The sequence below is a fragment of the Lissotriton vulgaris genome, chromosome 11 (genome assembly GCF_964263255.1).
Source record: "Lissotriton vulgaris chromosome 11, aLisVul1.2, whole genome shotgun sequence".
NCBI lineage: Eukaryota > Metazoa > Chordata > Amphibia > Caudata > Salamandridae > Lissotriton > Lissotriton vulgaris.
This window is the reverse complement of record NC_141699.1, coordinates 1,085,471,727-1,085,496,293: the sequence shown is the minus strand read 5'-3', so window position 1 is coordinate 1,085,496,293 and position 24,567 is coordinate 1,085,471,727.

Here is a 24,567-nt window from a genome sequence, read left to right as displayed (position 1 = left end):
AGTTGTGAAGGTCATTGAGTTCATTGGACGCCAGGTAGGTCTCAAACCTTCTGGGGCGGGAGGGGGCATTAGGAAGGGGTATGGTTTTCAGGCCGGAGGGGGCAACAGGTTGGCCCAAGCGATCCCTAATCTAGGTGCGGCTCTGAGCAGGTTCGTAGAGGAGAGGAACAAACTGATAACGGGGAAAAGATCATTTGAGAGGGCTTTCAGGTCATGTAGTTCCGTAGTGAGACTGCAACCGGAGAGAGATAACATCCAGGTGCACAACCACGTCTGAAAAGAGTGAAGGGTGTAGGGTCTGTTGGGCATGCTGGCAGAGAGGGTGGGCCTCGGTGTAAGCCTGTAGGTTCCAAGGTGATAGTGAGTAGATGTGGGGGGGAAAGGGTAGAGTTGGTCATTTGGTACTGTGGAGTTCCATGCACTTTGGATCTTGGGGTTGGAGCTGAGGGTCTGATACGGTCCAGACAAGAATGAGTGGGTTTGACCGATCATGATCGGTGGAGGTCATTTGCCTGGATTCCAGCCTTGTATGAGGCGTGGGGGCAGGGATGAGGGATCATAGGTTGAGGGCACTGACAATAGGTCGCACTGGGATCTCTCCACTCTAGGAACGGATAGAATCGGACTGGCTATCAGTGCGTTGAGCGAGCCAGAAAAGTCGCTCAACTTCTGAGTAGGGGGTCTAAAGGGTTGGGGGACGTCAACAGGGGACAGAGCCACTATGTAATCATCAAGAGGCGAAGAGTGATTTGGGTGGAGTGAGGACCTCCCGCATATGGTGGAGGAAGGACTGATAATGTCCTGAATGTTGATCGGGTGATTGTGGGTGTCATTGGGTTTCGCCGAGACCATGTTTTTGAGTAAAGGGAAGATATTGGCTATTTTAACTAGATTGACATTGGAAGCTTGATTAGGATGATACCATTTGTTCTAGAGGATGATGGCATAGACGTTAAGCGTGGATGAAGGCGCTGTTAGTTGGAGACCATGGGGTGTTTTCTTGGTACCTGTTAGTCAGACCGTAGAGTTTAAACTTTGCGCCAACATGCTCTTTACCTGGTGTAGAAAATAAGGTCATTAACTCTAATACCCTTGTTTGTACAAAAGTAGATGTCCGAGATTAAGATTTCATGCCTAGCCCTGAGTATGTGATGCTTGTTTTTTGGTGGCGTTTTTCAATAGGTTGGGTGGGTAGTTGATGACGAAAGCGTTGGATCCTGTGGGATCAGGAGTTAACTCCATTTTAAAAGTGTCTATTGTCCACTGGTAGTGACTTGTCAGAGGAATATGGGTGGTGTTAAGAGGATAATTTCTGAGCTAGATGTGTGGGATAATGTCAACATTCCCTCTCCAAGATGGCCACCGAAAGCAGTGGGTCGAAGCAGGTGAAAAACCAGCAACAAGAAGTGGGTGGAACCAGCCCAATGTTCATTCTATGACCAGCCCCGTTGTGTTGGATAAAGTTAACAAGCCCGTTCCAAGATGGCCACCAAAAGCAAAACCTTGATTGAGTGAATACAATAAATGCTTAACACACCCTCCAGGTAAGCCCAACTGCTCGACAACACTACCACAAAGAGAGCGGTTTGTGATTATGTAATTTAGCCTCTGCTATACCTCTGAGGATCCCCTGGGTCTGTGCACACAATACCTTACTTTGGTGTAGTGTATACGGAGCCAGTTTCCTACTGATGCTTTTTATTTAGTTATTTATTTACATCATTTATAAAGCGCCTGAATCACCCCGAATGGGGTATCTCCGCGCTGAGGACAGCAGTTGGAATGAGTAACAAAGTTAGAAAAGTAGCGTTTTGAGCTTCTTTCTGAAACCTAGGTAATTAGTGGTGAGACTAATCTCAGGAGGCAGTTGATTCCAAAGTTTGGGGGCCAGGTAGGAGAAAGATTTTCCTCCCAACCTGGATCGCCTTATGCGCGGGACAATGAGCAGGCCCTTCCCTTCGGAACGAAGGGAGCGAGGTGGTATGTATCGCATTAGCTTGTCTGCAAGATAGGCAGGGCCCATCTGGTTTATGCCTTTGAAAACAATGCAACAGGTTTTTAAAATGTATTCTTTTATGAACAAGCAGCCAGTGAAGCTTACGTAACAGGGGGAGTGAGGGGGCACTTGTTTCCAGGCGTGCTGCTGTGTTCTGGACCACCTGAAGACCTTGCAGCGCTGATTCCTTAGCGGCGATCAGCAGAGCGTTGCTGAAGCCTGGGCGGCTGAGTACCTGGGCATGAACCAGGGTTTTGCGTGTAGATACGGGTAAAAAGTGAGAGACCTTGCGAAGGAGGTTAAGTGCATAGACCCCAGCTCTTTTGGTTGCAGCTAGGTTTTCATCCATGTTAAGATCTTTGTCCATTAGCTCCCCTAAGTTTTTAACAACTGTCTTTGGCAGAGGCGATGGCCCCAAATCATGAGGCCACCAACTAGGGGACCAGCTGTTGATCGCATCTTTGAAGAGTATTACTTCATTATTTCCTGCATTCAGCTGCAGGAAATTACTGCTCATCCAAGATGTTATGGCTCTCATCCATTCCTTGAACATATTTTGGATGTCAGGAGTATCTTTCTTGCAAGATAGGATAAGTTGGGTGTCATCCGTGTAAGAGATTGGGATGAACCTTAACTTCCTAAGCAGCGCCTAGAGAGGGGCAATATAAACGTTAAACAAGGATGGGCTCAGGCAGGACCCTTGCGGTACCCCTTTGGTGACTTGGGTAGTTTTGGAGAAGAAAGGGCCAAGGTTCACAGTTTGCGCTCTATTGCTGAGGAAATCTTGGAGCCATGCCAGAGCGTAATTCTGGATGCCTATAGAGCGCAATCTTTCCAGCAGGATTTGATGAGAGATGGTGTCAAAAGCGGCGGACAGGTCAAGCAGTATAAGAATCACTGCTTGACCATCGTCCGTCAGCATACGAATGTCATTGGTTACGTTCGCCAATGCTAGTTCAGTACTATGCATGGGACGAAAACCTGACTGAGATTGGTCAAGGCAGTTGGCGGCTTCTATGAAAGCAGAAAGATGAGTGTTAATATGCTTTTCCAGAAGTTTGCTATATAGGGGGAGTAAAGAGATTGGGCGATAGTTGGACACCTCATTAGGGAGTATTTTTAGATTTTTTCTAATGGGCATGATCTGCGCATCCTTCCATTCTTTGGCGAGACGGCCCTGTTTGATGGAGAAATTAAGGATAGAGCAGAGGGGCTCTGCTAATTCAGCTGCTCGTTTTTTAGCTTCTTTGGTGGGTAGTAAATCTTTGGGAGAGCCCGATTTAGGGGAATTCAGTAAAGATTCCGTGTCCTGAATAGTAAGCAAGGGAAATTCTTTTAGAGTAGGCTGATTTTTTTTTGGGGGAGCCAGGTCATGGTCGGTTGGAAGAATGTGATTGGTGTTAGAAAACCTTTACAATAAGATACTAGCTTCTACTCCCTTTTTTTGAGAGAAATGGAGGGCTATATTATCACACAGTAATTGAGTTGCTTCTTCATCTGAGTTGCACGCTTTCGGATTAATGAGAGAATTAAGGATGTGGAAGAGTGTTTTTGAGGTATTGCCTGCTTGCTCCAGCTGGCTGGCTATGTGATTTTTCTGTGCGTATGAAAAATGTTTGATAAAGGTCTAGGGGCACTTTATAATGTTCCTTAGCTGTGGGATCTTTATTTTGGCGCCATTGTTGCTCTAGCCTTTTGCATTTACTTTTCTCTAGGCGCAGATTTGCTGTGTACCAGGGTGTCTGTGTGCGAGTGGGGGCCACACAAGATTTCTTCTCAGGGATTATTACAAGAAAAATCTTACAGGTGTAAGATGGAACTCTTGAGCACTCCTAAGTGCAGAACAATGTTGCAGACTATTATACAAGGGTAGTGAGTAGACACAGTTTTATTCACTTTGTAGTCGGGAAACTTCGAAACGAAATTAATATCATCATGATACAATCCAAATGATTCTGAATATTCCAAGAGTTACTTCAGCACAACATTTTATATCCTTTAGACATAATTTTGTGTTGACCCCGATGCATTTCGAGCGCAAGGCTCTTCTTCAGGGGGTCCATGAATCTATGAAGAAATATAAACGTAAAACGCAATTTTAGCATAATACAGGGTCCGAGGTTGGAGCTGTTAATGTGAGCTAAAAACACTGAGGGTGATGGTGCTTAATAGGAGATCATGGGGAGGGTTATCGGTGTAACTGCCCGAGGAGGAACTGCATGGTGGTGAGTTATAAAGAAAGAAATCACAGGGAAAGTGAATTGGGATACGAAGGAACATGAGCCTTAAAACTAACGGTCCGGTGTCTGAACGGTATTGGGACCTACCGTGGTGTTGAACCCAGTATAGTGCAGTGCTCAATTATGTTTGGAACGTGGGGTGAAAAATCTTTCACCGCAGTGACTGCCGATTTTTTTTTTTAAAAAGAAGAAAATAACCGTTGTGCTTGCGTGCGAAAGGAGATGTATGTGGTGCATAGGTTAGTACGCTGTGACTCTGGAACGCGAAACACCGAGTGTGGACGCGGAAATAAATACAATGCGAGATCGCGCATGCATGTTAGGAGTGAAATGGAGGCCAAAGAAACAGGACTGTAGTTATGCCCCGTGAATGTAGTGAAAAACAGGAGTTTGAGGGTTCCGTAACATTCTCATACTTACGGAGGAAATTACACAGATCTCGTATAGGAGAAACATATACCAGTAGAAATGCAGATAACAATAAGAATGACAATAAATATTAAACGAAGTAAGAAACAAGAAGAGAAAGAATGCATTATAAGATCCGTCTAAACGGAGTAAACTGTCAATGGACACGATAACGAAGGGTGGGAGTCAAGTAAAGAGATGTGTGATCTAAGATGGGATGACTATGAGGGGTGATGACGGGAAGTAGTTACAGTAAAAATACAGTATGATAGGGTCCAAGGAAAGTGTAGAAATTAATTTGCAAGAAGGGCAGAACGTGTAGTAAAGATAACGTTCTATAAAAAAACGAAAGACCGTATTCAGGCAGAAAGACAAATATGTGGGAAGGATAGTAGAAAAATCAACCCCAGAGTGGTAAATAAAACTGTAGCTATGTAGTAGAACAAGGATATGAAAGAAAGTTAAGAAGGTCATGAAAAACGAGTGATGGGTAAAAAGAGGGTAAAAGAGGAAGGTGTGCTATATAGTAAGACAAGGATGTGGGAGAAAGTTGAGATGGTCATGGAAAAATGAGTGATGGGTAAAAGAGGGTAAAAAAGGAAGATGTGAAAGTGTGAAGAGGGATAATGTAGGTAAGTGCGATATAACAAATGAGGTACAGTGGTGAGAGATGATGCCAAGAGAGAACAGGGAGCAATTTATTAAAAAACTACTATATTCCAGTCTTTCATTGAGTCCTTTCGGATGGGTGGAACAGAGCTTATGGATCCAGTAAAGTTATCTTTGTAGTTGAAATTTTCTTGGGTCGATGCCTGTGTTTTTTTTTTTTTACTACCTCCAAGATTTGGAAGCAAATTTGACTTGTGTTGTGGTTAAATTGAGAGAAATGAGCTGCCACGCAGAATTTTAAATTCTTGTTTCTAATATTGCTGTGATGTTCTGTGAGTCTGGTTTTAATCTTCCGTTCTGTTTTTCCCACATAGGGTAAACCGCAGGGGCACTTTAGAAGGTATACCACATTGGTGGTGTCACACGTTGCATTGACCTGTAAGCGCATGGGAGTGCCTTGGGTGGGATGCTTTACAATGTTTCCTGGAATAATTTTGTGACAATTGGTACAATTATGGCATGGAATTGTACCCTTAAATGTGGTGAGTTCTGTAGGACGTGGTTTCAGCATCAATTGTAGATTTCTTGAGCGCTGATATGCAAAAATAGGAGAATGTTCAAAAATGTTATTGAAATCTGGTTCCAGCTGGAGAACTTGCCAATGTTTAAAGATGCATTGTTTAATCAAATGACTCTTGGTTGAAAATTTAGAAACAAAAATGTTGCGTTCTGTTGATTGAGAAGTGCCTTTGGGTGTAAGTAAGGTGGTGCGTTCAATTCCTGCTACTCTGTCACTGGCTGTTCTTAGAATTTGATCCGGGTAACCTCTGTTCGAGAATTTGTTAATGATGATGGTGCTGTCATATTTGTAGGTGTCCTCAGTGGATGCTATTCTTTTGGCCCAAAGCAGTTGGGAGTAGGGTAGATGTCTTTTTAGACTGGGCTGGTGAAAGCTTGAGTAATGTAAAAAAATTTTATTGGCTGTTTGTTTGGTGTAAATCGATGTTTCCAAATTAGCGTTGCCTATTTTTATGTCCCGTCTAGAACAGATAGCCTTGAAGCACTGATGTTGTGAGTGAATTGTATTCTGTCATTGATGGTATTGAGTTGGTTTATAGCTGAGACCAGTTTTCTTCTGTGCCTGTCCATATGAGGAAGATGTTGTCGATGTATCACTGGTACATTCTGAGATGGTCTTGCCGATGTGGTACGGTAAGTATGTGTAGGGTCTCGTACTCGTGCATGAACAGATTGGCATATGATGGAGCCGCACAGTTGCCCATGGCTGCACCTGATAGTTGAATATAGAATTTTCCCCGGTATTTGAAGTAGCTGTGTAGTAAAGTGAATTGAATTCGTTCCATTAGAAATAGTTGTACATCTGGGGGTTTCAGAGTTTTCAGTAGCGTTGCTTCAATTGCTTGTAAGCCCAGATTGTGAGGAATGGATGTATATAAAGAGTTGATGTCAATTGTGCATAGTAGTATAGGTACTGTGGGTCAATGGTTATGTCTTTGATTTTTGTTAGGAAATTTGTGGTGTCTTGCAAGTAACTTGGCGTTTGTTTGACTGAAAGTTGGAGGTGTCTGTCTATGAAGGTACCAATGGGCTCGTGGATGGAGTTGCATGTGCTGACGATGGGTCTGAATGGAGGTTTCAGCGGGTGTTTGTGAATTTTTGGCACCATATATAGATACGGGGTTTGAGGATGTGATTTGACCAGGTATCTTCTGTCTTAGTCCGTGATGGTACTGTGGGTGACTGCTTTATCAATGAGAGACTGGAGAGTAGTGGAGTATTCAGTGGTGGGATCTGTGTTTATTTCCATGTAAGTGTTGATATCTTGTAAATGAGTGTTTACACTGTCCAGGTAAAATTAGGTGTCCAATATCACGAGAGCGCCGCCACCCTTTGCAGATGGTGATGTTGGTATTGGTGGCCAGTTGACTTAACGCTGGTTTCTCATTCTTGGAAAGATTTTGTTTGGTGTGTACAGGTGTCTTATCGAAAACTTGAAGATCTTTCTGTACAAGTGCATCAAACAGGTCAAGGGTTTTGTGACTGACCGGAGCCAGAAAGGAACTTTTAGGTCTTAAACCCATAAGGGTATGTTCATCCTCCGAGGGTGTGGGTACGCAAACGTTGGAGAAAAAGTGTCTTAGTCTGAGTGTTCGCATGAATTTGTAGAAACTCACTTGGGTTTCTAGATCATTAGTGGTATATGAGGGAACAAAGGACATGCCTTTTGTAAGACTTTCATTTGAGTTGTTGAGATACTAGATTGTGAGATATTAATAATTAGGTTCTGTGACTCCGGGTTGATTTCGCTATGGAGCGCTGAGTCTGTTAAACTGAGTCCGCCTGGATCGCCGGTTGCGTCAGTGCCTGATCCTAAAAAAGACAGCAGTCCTATGTTTAAGGCTTTTTCTTTGATATTCTCAGGGATTATGACATCTAGAGTGAGCTTAATTGTGTTATGAAAGGACGACAAATGATTGTCGACTGTATCCGAAGTGGAAGAATATTCAGGGGTGTAAGCAGCACGAAATTCGCTGGGGGAGAGTTTGTGCCACTGTCTATAGATACGAGTTATTGGAGCTCTTTTAGTTACATGTTCACGAGTACCAGTTATCATTGGGAAAAAGAGAAACTATAGCAAAACACTCAATTAATTATTGCCAAAAACTCCTTTTGTCTCAGAAAACACAATTGCGACTACAAATTCATGCATATGAGCAAAGTTTAGTTATGTATGAAAAGCATTTTTATTTCATCTTATTGTTTTGTTTCAAATTGCTTTTATGGACATTTTTAAATTTTTTCATTTTTTAGTTCATCATCCAAATATTAATCATTCAAAATACATATATAGTAAAACACATATATATGCACATGACATATAGACCAAACGAATCACAATAAAACCGGTCAATGTTCTTTTAGAGTAGGCAAAGCGGTGGTTTTTGACGAGTACCAGTTATGTCAAAAGATATACAAGAGTGATCCGACCAGATTAGAGGGGTAGTAACTTTATAAGAGATATCAGGTGAATTTGAAAAACTTTGGTCTAAAACATGACCAGCGATGTGTGTCGGGATATTGTTTGTTTTTGTGAGTCCGAGGGCAGACATTTCCCTACGGAAAGTGGTGGCCTCCGGATCATCAGGGTTTTCGCTATGAACGTTGAAGTCGCCTAGTAATAAAAACTTGTTAGTAGATATCACATGGGGAGCGATTAGATCTTGAAGAAGTGAGATAGTTAGCAAGAGGTCCAGGGGGCGATAAACAAGAGCTCCCTTCCAGCTTAATTGTGAGTGAAGATAGAGTCTGAATAAGAGAATTTCTATGTTATCACTGCAGTCTTGATCTAATAATATTGCTTTGATCGGATCTTTATAAATAATAGCAACCCCACCACTGGTTTTATGTGGCCTATCTAGTTTTAGAATGCGATATCCGTCCGGTACCGCAATAGCAATGTCTGGGGTGGAGGAGTGTTTTAACCAGGTTTCTGTTAAGAAGCAAAAGAAAGTAGGTCCCATATGTTGGTGGAATGTTTAGGGAGGGAACGAACGTTCACCAAGAAACACTCCCAGTTGGCTGCAAATGGGCTATTAGTGTCGACAAAATGAGGGGGGACACAGACCAGAGAAAGTGGCAAGCTTTGGTACCCACAGAATAGGCAGGATAGCGGGCCATCAACCGAAGGGGGGAATTGGTGAGTACATGTATAGATCTCCTTACCTGCATCGGGAGAGGAAATACAGTCTTTAATGGAAACCAGCTCTTGTCTGGTGTAGGTGGTGATAATGCTAGGAGGTGTGCTGTTTGATCTATGAGGGAACCAGCAGGGGTTCTGACCCCGGGCGCCGGACGGGCGTAGACCGGCATGCCTTTGGCACGTCGCCCCCAGTATCCGTTTTTAAAGGTAAAGAGGTTGGAGTGCTAGAAAGACCACCTCTTTCCACTGGAAGTGTATAGAATGCAGCAAGAAAAATAGAAAAGGAGAAACTCCCTCCACAACAATCAAGCAACGCTCGTGGTGGACCGGTCAGTTCAAAGCATGGAAATGAATCGGGGTAAGAGAAACGTTTGTATTTTAAAAAGTGAAACTTGTCAGCCGCTCAAACTAACAAATTGCGGGGATACATAAAAACGAACCATTGAAACCATTAAAACGATGTGCCTACCAGTGTCAGCGCATCTCGAGTGGAGCTCAGGCTTCCTGTATGCCTTTTCGCCCATACCGTCCAGAGTTCTCAAAAAAGATCAGAAATGACCGGGCCCAAGTCATCCTTGTGGATCTGGATTGGGCATGTAGAGTATGGTATCCCGATTTCCTACAAATGAGCATCGATCCTCTTATCAGACTGCCCCTGCAGGAGGATCTTCTTTCGCAGCAGCAGCGGAGGGTCCTCCACCTGAATCGGTCAGCTCTTCGCCTTCTTGCGTGGAGACTAAGTGGTGGTAGTTGACGGCTTTTGACCTTCCTCCTGAAGTCTGTAATGTTCTTCTGGCAGCCAGGCATCCCTCCAAAAAGACAGTATACTCCTGCCGATGGAAAAAGTTTGCATCATATTGTTCAGGAAAGTATATTGACCCTCTTTCTGCCTCCCTTTCGGATATTAAACTTTTTATTTTGACTCTTGGCCAGCACAGCTCTGCTCTGGGCACTCTGAAAGGGTATTGTTCTGCCTTGTCTTCTTTCTTGCGGATGCCTGACCAACCCTCCTTATTTCAATCTGCCATGGTAAATATATTTAGCAAATGTCTTGTCCATATATTCCCTCTGTCCCTTTTTGTTATGCCTCAGTGAAACCTTAATTTGGTTCTCACATGTCTGATGTGTGCTCTCTTCGAGTCTTTACACAATTGTCCCCTCTGGCTGCTCACTATCGCTAAAGCCTTTATCACGGCCATTAATTCGGCCAGGAGGGTGAGTGAGCTGCAGGCTTTACTATCCAAGCCTCCTGTCATGTCAGTTTTTTTCTGCCAAACTGGTGCTTTGCACTAGGGTTTTTTGCTGCCAAAAGTGGTAACACAATTTCATGTGGGCCAACCTGTTACCTTGGCCACTTTCTATGCTCCTCTACATCCCTCTAAAGAACCACTCTGCACACCATTTGAGAGAACAGAGTCGTGTGGGGTTTGCTGATCATGACCCCTGAAGATCTGTGGCGAGGCGGGGCCACCACCTGAACGTTGTTGCCGCGTGGCCTGGCCCTGTGATTGCTGCCTAGCCACGCCACAGGCTACTTACCAAATTGACCTTCTGAGAAGTCCGCCTTTCCTTTGGGGGCGAGGCACGGCCAGCGACCCAGTAGCACTTTACCTTCATCCTATCTGACAAAAAGGGAGGAAGGTATGTCGTTCTGCACATGTTCCTCGTATGTCAGAGGATCACCATTGTCTGTTTATATGGCCCAAATGTTAACTCCCCGGTCTTCTTTTCTGCAATATTGTAAACAATCGTCTCCCCCCTTGGTCGCTCAACAGTGGTATGGGTGAGCTACTTATGTTAATTTAGATCTCCACGCTAACAGATCACAGTCCAACTGGAGACCACACACACCCAGCGCCGCAGTGCAACTGCACTCCCACCTAACTGACCATGACTTAGTCGACATCTGACCAATTAGGCACCCCAAAGCGACAGAGGGCACCTGCGCGACATCCCCTCAAGAAGCATGGTCATGAACAGACTACTGGCTTACTACTAGGGATGTTTGCATGCGCACACAACTGTCGAGCACTTAGCCCGGATGCTGTCGGTTCACACTCCGATTATGTTAACTCTTTCTGCAGTTGGCGCACTTGATCACAGCATCATGCAGAGAGACCCCCCAAATGCACCTTAATATCCTCTTTGATACCGAGCTACACAGCGCCTGTGCTGATTACTTAACACATAATGGCAACACTGTGGAGTGTTCTGGAGTGCTGTAAGAGGCTTAAGGTGTATATTTGAAGAATATGTAGATCTAACCAGGCTTCTCCAACTAGTAGCTTATGAGCTACTGGTAGCTCTCCAGCTACCTGTGAGTAGCTCTCCTGTCTGCAGTCCCGCCTACTAAATTAGAAGCTTTTGTTTGATTGAATTAGTATATGTGTACCAAAATTGGAAAGTGTGTATTTGATATGAAAATGTGTTTTTTCTAAAAGCATAATTTCCAAAATCTATTTACATCTGATATTTGAATGATCAATCATGCAGCCTTGAGAGACTTATTAGTAATATTACTTTGGTGCAATGGAGCATTGCATATGTGTCTGTTATGAATTGCCCTTGTAGATGCATTTCAAATTGACTACATTTTTTTTAATTAACATTACTGCTGGCAATCCTAGGCGAAAGGATTTAGCTTAACTGCTAGGGCCATCGTCTTCAAATCTGGGGAACCGGGTTCGAGTCTCGGCAAACTCGCTCAACATCCTGTGATTCTGGGCAAATCAGTTAATCTCCCTGTGCCTAGCCAAAATGTGAACATTATATCGGACTCTTGGAACAACCAGCTGTAAGACCAGTCTTTATCTCGAAATACGATGTTTCTTTCGTACATTGTTTCTTTTGTTTAACTACCTTACTTGTAAAGCGCTCTGATACCCGCAAGGGTCATGTTCACGCTATATAAAACCTTTGAAATAAAAATAAATAAACTGGTGCTCATGTAAAGCGCTCTGATACATTCAGGTCCATTTCGCACTATGTAAAAGTTCGAGAGATAAAAATCCTGCATTGAGGAGATCACGGCTGGTAGCCTTGCAATGTAAACTTGTCTGATGTGTATAACACTAATATGAGTAGCTCAGGATGGTTTTCACTGAACGTAAGTAGCTCTTGTTAGTGAAAAGGTTGGAGGCCCCCTGATCTAAACATACTTTGACTTAGGCACGCAAGGTGTATTAAAAGCTTGAAACTCACTACTTTGACACAGCAAACGTGCAATATCTAGCGCAGTTCTGCAATAAATTTCCAAATCTGGGGCCATATTATCAAGAAAGGACGCTACATTATCGGCGCTTTTATCAGCAGGAAACTGCCGCTAAAGCGGCGATAATGGGTTTGATAATATTCCCTTAGCAGCCCAGGTTAACACCAGAACCTGGGCTTTTATGGGAAGTCACAAGGGCATATTATCAAGCCCATTATCTCCGCTTTAGCTGCAGTTTCCTGTCGATAAAAGCAGCGATAATTTATCTCCCTTTCTTGATAATATGGCCCCTAAAGACCGCATGGAAAGCGAAGAGCGCTTCCTGCAGAGGGCGGCTACCGCACGCCAATCGGAGAGGCAGATAAAGCGGGCAAGACTCTTGCAGCCCGGCTCGATAGCTAATGGAGTGGTAGTTTGTGTATCATATAACTATTGAACCCCGCTGGGGATTCTTGCTATCCCTCAGAAGATGTCACCCAAATAATGCTTAGATTTTATACTACTATTTACAACGCCACTGGCGAATTGCCCCTGGAAGGCATACTAACTAATTTGATTCTTTCCTGGCACTTTCTTCATGTTTGAAGATTCTGCAAAAGCCTGGACATGATAAACCGGTCTTTTATGCAAAGAGTTACTCGTAGGTTTCCTGTTTTAAATGTGCACTGATAAGAGGAGAAAATGCCAGCTGGGTGATTTTTGTGCTGGGGCATTAACGTACTAGTCAGGCGGATAAAAACAAAACAGCCAGGTAGCAACACTATTGGCTGGTTCTTGTATTTGGAGCCAGAATCGCTTGGACTGACTAGGTTGCATGAATATGGTGCTTGCATGCACTGGGCACAGCTGACTGGATCATACTGGGCTGGGCCAAGATGGTTCTGCTGAGGGTTAAATGGTGTAGAAAGGACTGGGCAGGGTCACACGGGTTCTGGTGGATACGAATGGAGCTAGCTGGGATGGCCCTGATGGAGGTAAGGGGGTTAGAGTGCATTGATCAGCGGTAGATTTGCTGGAAGTGTGCAGGGTTCCAACACACTGGGCGGCCCTGGCTGTTTCTCATCCTGTCCATGGAGCGAAGATGCACTGAGAGGGTCAGCCTACTTCTGATCAGCTTTTTACTGGTGTTAAAATGGACAATATTCTCATGCTTGTGCTACTCATTGCAAACAACGAGGTAATTTGCGATATTTCGCTCTCAATATAGACTACATTGCGTATTTCTATGATGAGGAAGAATCGCTCATTTTGTCGCTCATTGGCCAGTAGAATGCCATTCATAAGTACACTAAAACCATGGGAATCTCGCACATAAGCAGTCTGAAAACCTGGCAGCTATGTACATACCGCTTACAGGCTGCCAGATTTCCTATATGGATAAAAGTTAAACGTCGCCCGGCCTTGTTCACCTTGCCTTGTGACTTAATTTTGCTCACAAGAAACTGTCACTCATAGTCGTTGTAATGTCACTCATAATTACAGTAAAACTATGAAAATGTCACACATAGCATTTTTAAACCCTGGCAGCTATGCAAAAGTCCCCCTCCTCTCTAGTGATTGTTGCAGTCTCTTACCCCCAGCAGCTTCTTGTATGCTGGCAGTCTCTGTGCAGCAACCCATCCTGGACATTAGGCCGCGTTTAACACGTACACAAAGCGCATTCAACAGGTGAAGGGTGCTGGACGGAAGAAAAGCAGCTGTTGCTTATCACACCCTTCAATTCTTTTGTTATGCTAGCAACAAGAGAACGGATCATCTTTGTTGGGGCAATTTAGGAGTCCTTTTTTATTTATTAAGTAAATATTATTTACGCACGAGACACTCGCCTCCTACAGTACCATGGATTTTTACTTTGCAAAGAAAGTTATTTCTCTTTCTGAATATGGGTCGTAGCCAGCAGCAGCTGAGAGGTTGTATTTTGTGTGGTTCTTTGTGCTTATTGTCCCTCTGTGTTCAAACATCTGTAATTGAACTGTTATTCCATATCATGTTTGTGCAGTTTCAGCTCTTCGAGGGCCCCACACTTCAATTTGCGGGGCAACATTACCTTTGGAAGAAGATATTAATTTTCTAACCGAATGTCATCTCTCTCTACTCTGAATGGTAGATGCTGAAATGGGAGAACTTAAAATGCAAGAGACTGCAGGGGTTGCTGGGTGTATTGTAGGCATACTGTGGTCTGGGTGCGGCCCTGCCTCCTTGCTACTCCTTAGCCCAATGGTACCCAAACATTGCCCCCAGCCACGAGATCTGGGTTAAATCCATCATTCTTTTGCTCACCATGCCACTCCAGTTTAGACCTGGCCATATGCAAATCCGTCTTGACCCTGTTCCTTTGGGAACAGTCCAGCCTGAACTGCCGAGCCAGGTTTACCACGGGATTCAAACTACCCTGGCTGATGAAGGGGTGAAACCCCGAAACCCTTCCTAGGATGCTTGTGTCCGGTTCAGGAAGTTCTCGGCTTGGCAGTTTGGGCTGGACCGTTCCATGAGGAACGGGGCCAAGACTGATTTGTATATGGCCAGGTCTAAACTGGGGTGCCATGGTGAGCAAAAGAATGATGGATTTAACCCAGATCCCTTGACTTGGGGTGAAGGTTTTGATTTGTTCTGCATTCCGTACATCAACTGTGTGTCTTTTGCTCTCTCAAGTGGCACCACCAGAATTGCAAACATCTGTCTCAGGCTGGCACAGGACTGCTCCACTACCTTTAGTGACGCTACAGCATATATACAAGACTCTGCCATAAGACCAGCATTGCAGGATTTACCATGATCTCTTTGCTTCTTCTCACAAGGGACACTTAGTGGGCTTACCTCTAAAACTTCGCTTCTTCTGTTAATGCTTACTGTTTGTGCGACCCCAACTCTTCCTGCCAAAAGATTTCCAGAAATGTGGTACTACATAGGGATGAACAGTAATCCCTCATAAAATTAATTCATGCTCTGGCACCTCAGGATTATATAAATCTGTTTTACATGTATATTAATGAAACATTCACCTACTAGTAATGTAAACTCTGCATACAACTAGACTATTACTAACGGAACATGAGATATTCTGTTATCAATTATTGCCACATTATCCCTGCTTCGGTCTATTCTCAAGATGTCAACAGAACACCTTCTGAGTTGGAAAATAACTTCAAGCTTTGGAAAAAATTATATTTTCATGAAACACTTGGATTCATATGTTATCATGATTTCCAATACTGATTCAGTTCATTAATCACCTTTATTTTTATAAATCTTTGTATCTTTTTCAAAAGAAAATTATCATTGTGCAATAACACCCTCTTCTTTTACTTGACAAACAATTGTTTCTGAAGTAATAAAATCTTGTGGCACTGTCAATAGGGGGAGCAGAGGCTGAGATGTGATTATTTGATGTTGGCACATTCCTAGCCCATCTTGCTTCTCTTTTAGAGAGGTGAACTATCAAAGCTAATTCTTTGGGAAGAGACCCTTTTTTATATATATATATATATATATATATATATATATATATATATATATATATATATATATCCACAAAACGCCTTCCAAGAAAAGACAGAGACCCAGGAGGAAACGGTAGGAAGCCTTTTATTTGCACAGTGGCGAATGTGTTTCGGCAGATTCTGCCTTCTTCAGCGCCCAATGCGTCCTGTAAGTGGTGTCACATGCTGCAGGTCAGTCTCTCCTCTTAAACGCTTGCAAATGCAAGCCAGCTCCACCCCCTGCAATGAACTCCATGCACCTGTGCGAAGTCCCAAGTGTGGTGCAGGACTTCACATCCCAGAATGCAGCGTAGTGAAGTCTGGGAACTGCGGTGCTGGAGCAAGACACAGAATGTGAAAATGTCATTGCGGGGGGGCCAGGAAACAGCATGCGCTGCATAGAACACTGGGATGGAGTCTCCTGCTTTGGTGTGCAAATTGCCGAGTGCCTCCTCCAGTCTCCCAATACCACCTCAGCCACGTTGTCCAGAGAGTCTGTGGAGCAGGGGCTGATCCACAATGTGCTCTGCCCGGCATGGGATTAATAATCCCAAAACTGCTTTCTTTCTCCCCGGTGTTAGTGGCGGGCTCCTGGCCTTTCCAACAAACGCTGGTGAAACAAAACGAACTGCAGCAGTTCAGGTCCCAGGGAAGCCGGTGCCCAAAGCGATGTGGGGGTCTCTGAAAGTCTCTGGGTGACGCTGCCATTAATCCACAAAACTCCTTCCAAGAAAAGAGACAGAGACCCAGGAGGAAACGGTAGGAAGCCTTCTTTTATTTGCACAGTGGCGAATGCATTTCGGCAGCCTATATATATTTTATTTTTTAAATTATTTTATTACTTTCAACATAGAACATAAAACCGAAGATAGACCCTTTTTCATCAGTCAATACAGAATATGCACCAGGGCAATCAACTGTTTCTCTTATTGCTAATCTTGTTTCAAGAGCCAAGACTGAGGCATCCTTACGGGTGTTACCTAAGCTCCTTCCAACATAGGGGGCTGTCGAGCAGAAGTAACCAAACAATAATTCTAAGTGCTTATTATGAAAAATGGGCCAACATTTATACCTCAAATGTAAACACAGTGACATTATTCAAATTCATATTGCTTACCTGGATGTTTTATAAAATATTATCTTGTAATAATTTTTTATGCGTTTGTATTTTTTTTACCTTTAACAAAGGAAAAGATTAAAATGCATTTAATTTAAAAGTAACTAATGTGCTCAACCAACTCTTGACTTTACCTGCTCATCAGTTATAGTACTGTAGGCTACCGGTCCTGTTTCATGTAGGTCTTTGAATCCTCAAAATGCGCCTTACATTGTCGTAAGAAGTGTTTTTAACCACTAGTGCTCCATCTTTATCAGCTAGTCTAAAATAAATTTTTTGATCCATGACCAATTTATTCTGGATACATTTTTCTTTTTTAGGCATGTTGTTGAGCTTAATTTTTTTTTATTGCATTTCATATTCTTTATCACTTAAAACCAATGTTTCAAATTTTCTAGAATGTTATTTTTATACATGGTTGAAAGTTAGACTATGAGTGGAAAAACTGTTTAAGCCTTAAAACTCTCATGAATGCGTACATGGCTACTTCATTTTCAAGGTCATTTGTATTGTATGTAGGTACAAATGATGTATCTTTGTGTACTATACTTATTTCCTTATCTGTCAATTCTTTCCTGGAAATATTGATTTCAAAGTTTTTTTTGTCTCGCTGCTGAGTGTTTGCCTTCATTTTTCCTGTGTGTCCTTCACCCGAAGCTGAGCTTTTAAGCCCAAAATACTTTGGGTTGGACAATTGGTGCTTAATTTGGATGTAATGAACACGTTGATTAATTTTATTTGAATTTAATTGAAGGAAACTAACATGTATTGATCATAATGAACAGACAAATAAATCAATACTGAAAAAATACTTTGCACTTGATGTTCTTAAAGTAACAGGATCAAAAACATATAGAACTTTGACAAAAGTGACTGTACTATTTCGTACTACAAGAGATGTGGGCGAGGAGACACAAAACATAGTTGGTCAAGTGCATCGCGTATTTCCATTATTAGGGTTCTTTGGCCAGTGAGCCCCAACAAAGTATTGTGGTTAGCCTGGTTTAAAGCAAGGAAGGTGCACTTAAATAAAAAAAGAGTGCCAGATGAAGGGAATCATTGTAAGCTTATACTCTTAATGCATTTAAAAGTATTGTCTTTAGAGATCCAAGGTGGTACAGGGAGCACTATCCTATATTAGGCGCAGGTACAGGAGTGATGGGATTAATCTATATATCTAGCCTGGCATTGGTGGGTGCAGTTTTGCAGTGGGTGCTCTATCTGTAGATTCAGTGTGGCACTGGTGTGGGGGCTCTATCATCTGCAGTCAGTGGGTGTAGTGTTGCTCTGTCATCTGTAGATTCAGTCTGGCACTGGTGCAAGGGGGCTCTATCATCTGTAGAGTCAGTATGTTACTTGGGCAGTGGGCTCTATCATCTGCAGAGTCAATATGGCGCTGGTGCAAGGGGCTCTGTCATCTGTAGAGTCTGTATAATTCTCATGCTAGAGGGCTCTATCATCTCTAGAGTCAGTTTGGTGCTGGTTCAAGAGAGCTTGATCATCTGTAGAGTCAGTATGGTGTTGGGGCAGGGTAAACAACAAAATACAATTATGGAGGGTCAAAAGGGGATTTAAAGACCACACTCTGATACGGCCCCAACAGTACTACAAAACAAAGAGTGTCAGAGGGTCTAGAATAACAAGAACAAGAGTGTTGAATATACACCTACAGAGGACTTACAATACCATGCTAGATATGAAATTATAAAGACAAGGGTCACCCTTATATAGAACCCAAAAAGTGATCATATGAGGATGCCCATCAGTCACCACACGGGCAGGGTGCCTATATCATCTCTAGAGTCAGTACGGTGCTGGTTCAAGAAGGCTCTATCATCTGTAGAGTCAGTATGGTGCTGGTACAAGAGGAATCTATCATCTGTAGAGCCAGTTTGGCACTGGGCTCTATCATCTGCAGAGACAATATGGCGCTCGTACAAGATGTCTCTATCATCTGCAGAATCAATATGGAGCTGGTGCAGGAGTGCTCTATCATCTGCAGAGACAATATGGCGCTGGTGCAAGAGGGCTCTATCATCTGTAGAGTCTGTATAATTCTCATGCTAGAGGGCTCTATCATCTCTAGAGTCCGTTTGGTGCTGGTTCAAGAGAGATCCATCATCTGTAGAGTCAGTATGGTGTTGGTGCAGGGTGCCTATATCATCTCTAGAGTCAGTATGCTGCTGGTTCAAGAGGGCTCTATGATCTGGAGAGTCAGTATGACACTGGGGCAGTGGGCTCTATCATCTGCAGAGACAATATGGCGCTGGTACAAGAGGGCTCTCATCTGTAGAGTCTGTATGGTGCTGGTGCAAGAGGCTCTATCATCTATAGAGTCTGCATGGCACTGATGCAGGGGGTCTATCATCTGTAGAGTCAGTATGGTGCTGGTTCAAGAGGGCTCTATGATCTGGAGAGTCAGTATGGCACTGGGACAGTGGGGTCTATCATCTGCAGAGACAATATGGCGCTAGTACAAGAGGGCTCTCATCTGCAGAGTCTGTATGGTGCTGGTGCAAGAGGCTATATCATCTATAGAGTCTGCATGGCGCTGACGCAGAAGAGCTCTATCAACTGTAGAGTCCGCTTGGTGCAAGTGCAAGAGGTTCTATCATCTATAGAGTCTGCCTGGCACTGATGCAGGGAGGCTCTATCAACTGTAGAGTCTGTATGGTGCTAGTGCAAGAGGCTCTATCATCTGTAGAGTCAATGTGGCACTGGTGCAAGAGGGCCCTATTGTCTGTAGAGTCCGTATGGTGCTAGTGCAAGAGGCTCCATCATCCATAGAGTCTCTATGGCACTGACACAGAAGAGCTCTATCATCTGTAGAGGCTATATGGTGCTAGTGCAGGAGTGCTCTATCATCTGGAGACCGTTGGCACTGGTCCAGCTGGGGGTCTATCATCTGGAGTCAGGATGGCACCGGTGCAAGAGGGCTCTATCATCTGTAGGGTCAGTGTGGTGCTGGTGCAGGGTTCTCTATCATCTCTAGTGTTATAGTGGTGCATGAAGGCTCTATTGTTTGTAGAGTCAGCATTGCACTGACACAGAGGGGTTCAATCATTTCTAGAGTCTGTATGGTGCTGGTGCAAGAGGCTCTATCACCTATAGGGTCTGCATGGCACTGATACAAGGGGGTTCTATCATCTGTAGAGTCTGTATGGTGCTAGTGCAAGAGGCTCTATCATCTGTAGAGTCTGTATGGTGCTAGTGCAAGAGGCTCTATCATCTGTAGAGTCTGTATGGTGCTAGTGCAAGAGGCTTTATCATCTGTAGAGTCAATATGGCACTGGTGCAAGAGGGCATCCGATGCCTTGGAAAAGGTCTCCAAATTCATCTAGGAGTGAGTTTAAAGCACAGGCATAGATCCCCCAATGTGAATTGTACAAGTTGCAGGCAGTTTACTGTGTGGCAACTGAGGAGTATATTGGCCTCACCTTTGTTGACCTAGACCTTTGCTTTGGTGGTTTGTCTTTGGTGGTTGATTGTGGTGGTGAACATGCCCACAAGCGGGAGACATGTAGGTGCCATAGGCATAAACCCTGGTATTGGTGAGGCAAAGTGCTGGTGGGGAGGCCATGTCACTGTGTATCGTTATGGGCAATATGTTGGTTGACTTCCCAGTTTCTATGAGGGCCACTAGTGGTTGTCCATCAACAGTGACCTGGCACCAGGGGGTGCGGTGAATGCGTCCTGTGGTTGGCTCCACGATGTGCACAACATTAACTATTCCCTCTGATTCATTGTTATCCATGTCGTCCCATCTGAGAGCACGGATTCCATGTCCACCCGATAGGCTGTCTTCTTTTTGGGACCTTTCTCTGAGGGTGTGGTGTGGCAGATCTTTGCGTATTGGTTAATTTTTCAACATGCAAAACATTTTCTCCCTTTGGCGGGGCAGTCTCAAGAGTGTAGGGTAGGACCTCCACACCACCTACAGGGTCTGGTGGTTTATGGAATCTTGGGGCGGTCTCTTTTGCTGCATGGCAACGTGGGTGCTTCCACCTGGTTGACTGGCTCAGTCTTGATGGCGTGCAGGAGGGTAGCCTCCATGTGGGTGGCCCGCAACATTGACAGTTCTTTTGATTGGCCCATGGTGAGAATATCTGCCATTGTCATGCAGGGCACCTGAAGGATATGCTCATGAAGCTTTAGCGACACACGGGACCAGATGAACTGAGCTCGAACTTCATCTTCACGTCTAGAAGAGTGCACGTGCTCGCTAACTCTAAGATACTAGTATAGAATTCATCCGGGGTCTGTCGAGCTTGTCGAAGCAGAAACTGCTCATAATACGAACTGACCAGGGGTGTAAAGGGAGCGATTACAGATTTTTTGTGTGTGGTGTAGGTGTACGGTGAGCCATCTTCGCCTACCGTTTTGGCCAGCTTGTGGATGGTGGCGCCGCCTAGATGGAGGTGCATGGCTGACTGCTATCTGCTTTTAGTTCCACTGCAGGAAAGTACTTTTGAAGCAATCTAGCCAGGTTGCCCATTTTGCCGCACGTATGGATGGTGCTCTGGAGACAACAGAAGGTTCAATGGTAGGTACGGATGCCATGTGCGCAGTTATTTTGTGTGGGTGGATGAGCAGTTGCTGGGGTGGTATGCTGGGACGTCGCTTGTGCCCAGGGGTAGGGAGTTTAAAGTGTAGTGTGGCTCTTTACTGGCTTCTCTGCTGTCTTTCCAGCTACGTTGGACAGTGATGTATGGCGATGTTCCTCATGCAGGCTGGTGTTCACAAACTGGACATGGTGGATGTGCGATGCTTGGTCATAGGCCTTAAGGGTGAGGTGCACGTGCCTTCTTACAGGCCTTCTTGCCGTCTAGTTGTTGGGCTCACGTGACCATCAGTAGGCCTCACCATACTGGGCTTCGTTATCAGTGTATAGCAAGTGCCACTTCTCGGAGGCTAAGGAGCCAATTGCGGAGTCCCTGGCCCAATGGTTCCGAAACTTTTGCACTCGCCAAGTGCAGGTGATTCACAGATTGTAGGCGTTGTGGGTGGCAGGTGGTGTGGAAGCGGGGCCACCGTCCATGTCGACTGCTGGAGGTCTGGCATGTCTGACAGGGTGTTGCCATGTGGAGGGCCTCCTGCTGCTGGGAACGTCGACGGGGCGCTTGCCGGGTACATCATGACGTTGATGCAAGGGTGGAGCACTTCTGTCCGTGTCGCCAGTTGTTATGTTCTGGGGCTGCAAGAAACCCAGTGTGCCTCAGGACGCTGAACGCAGGCCGCTTGGTACGGGAAATAAAGAGCGGTCCACACTGGTCATGGCCTGGCATGGAACTGTTGTGCACAGTTTATTTAAACACTTGGTTATGTGACCGCAGACCCATAATAAATGCCTTGAAGGGGTATAGTAGTGAACACTACAGTGCTGGTCCTCTGCCTGCATCTCGAGTCTTACCAACCGAATAGGTCCACCCATCTCCTCTGCCCCACAGGTGCCTTGCCACACACACACTGCTTCCGGGGTACCACCTGCTGGCATACCCCCCAGTGAGAAGAAGTCAACTTCTCACCTAATACTCCTGAGTCCTTTGAGCAGCAGCACACCAGGTCTGTCCCAGCAGGAAGGATGATTATCTACTTCCTGAGTAATGAGTTTAGGTGTGAGAAAGAGGTAATGTGTGCCACTTTGCTTCAATGTGAATAAAACCAAGTGAAATGTGTTGGTTTATATTTCTCTCAGCAGAAATGTGCCAACACGGGCTGTTTGTGTCGTAAACATGGGACAGCTGCAATCCCCTTATTGAAATGCATCCATGAAAGCTTACAAGTAGAATAAATACATATGAAAAGCACAAGCAACAGTCCATTACAGGTGTCAGGTTTGGAACGAAGTGCAATTTGGGTGCACCTAAAGACCTTTTCAACCAGTGAGTACTGAATGCTAAGCATAGGATTAAATGTATTCATAGCTCTGTGTTCTTCACATTGTTTAAAAAGTATATAATGTTTTCAGAAATCTGAACCTGCCTAATAAGCTTACAATTGCATGATTCTCTATTTATGGAATGCTAAATAGCACAATCCTACTGTTATATAGCGGTCTCGTACCCCGCCACGTGAGAGGTCACAGAATCAGCACCGGACGGAAGTTATGCATTTGTATAAACAGGGTGGCCTACTTAGAATAGCATTTACAGTCAGAAGTACAAATTGCTGTCAGTTTAAAATGCCCCTGGGGAAACAGTCTGTTTATTTGCTTGGTAAATACTCAAGGAAGTGTTCATATTTATCTAGTCATTGATTACACTAAAAAAAGCAAATAGATGAACTCCCATTACTGTGAGCTTTAATTAAATGTTTCTGTAGCAGTTTATGTTGCAGAGATTTAGAAATTATTAGCAATTATTGTGACATGCTCGTTTTCTTTTTGGTATGGAACTGTGATCCTGAGTTAAACAGGTTAGGCCAGTAAGCATGTGGGGGCGTGGTCAGACACATGGCTAAAAAGAACATTTATTGTAAATATTTTGTTGTACTGTATTGCAAATTTATATAGCACTTACTTCACCAATGTGGGGCACTGAAGCGCCTGCCTCCATGAGCAGCATGTTACACTGTTTGGTTGAAAAGCTATTTTCTTTGTTTTGCCCCAATGTGGGAAGTGTTTCCCAGTTGTATATGAGGACCACCAAGGTTCGCTTATGATGGTATGGAACACAGCGCTTAGAAGCGTGAAGAATGAAAAAGTGAGACAAACAGGAGCTAAATTGAAGTTTTTCAGTAAGCTGGCAGCTTAGAACAGCCAAGCAGGTCGGCTAATGGTATTTATGTACATAGTCCACTTACTGGTTACTGCAGTAGTATGACCATTCTGAGATATTTCGTTTAAAGTTAATGGTCTTGGGCAGGCAGAGGTTGAGGGGCTAAATGGTGGAGAGATCTTCTGGAATGGATTTAGGTAATATCATCTCTTCTCTAATTATCACAGCAGCCTGGCCAAGCATCAGGAGTTAACCTAATGCATTTTAGTGCTGGTGTCCGCATCATCGTACCAAAATGCTAAGTCATACATTTCTACCTTTTTGCAGTTTAGCAGCACTCCTGGATATTGTTATTGAAACATAGCAGTCTCCGGCCATAATGAGGCAGTGTCCGGTCGTGGAGAGGTGATCAGTTACTTTACTGATGGCTTGGGCCGAGCTAGTTTGTTGTGAGAATAAATTTACACTTTAAAAGCGCTCAGCATCAGGCAGCCTAGAGCACTAGCAGCTGCAACTATTAGAACATTGGAATGTTCAGAGCTCCATTGTAGAGAAAGGAGTAGCTCTGGGCTTATATTGACTAATATAAGCCTGAAACTCCAACATACCAATGTTTGTCATCATGTTTATCCCTTTTTAATTTAGAACATTCTATCCTCAGTGAGTGGTATGTTCTAATAGCCTTGTAGCCCTTCTTCCACTGGCTATACCTGCTGTAAAGGCCCTCACCCTTGTTATAGGCCCTTGCCTGCAGCTCGGGCCTATACCTCGGGTTCAGGGCTTTAACAAATGGTATTGCCCTCCGCAATGGGCTATAAGGCTGTATTAGAGCACCGTCTGAGGCCAGTCCCAGCAGCCCAAGCCCGGTTCAGAACGTCAGTCAGTCAGTCACTTGGCAGCACTTTACCTTTACTCTTGGCACAGGTGAGAGAGTTCAACACTGGGAAAGTTAGAACTTAACTGACTACGAGAGGGTCATGGTCATCTCAAGGGCATGGGCTGAGGAGGTTAGTTAATAGTGCTGGTGGTTAATGGTAGTGTGGCATCCTGTCGCAGGCCCACTGCTTGTT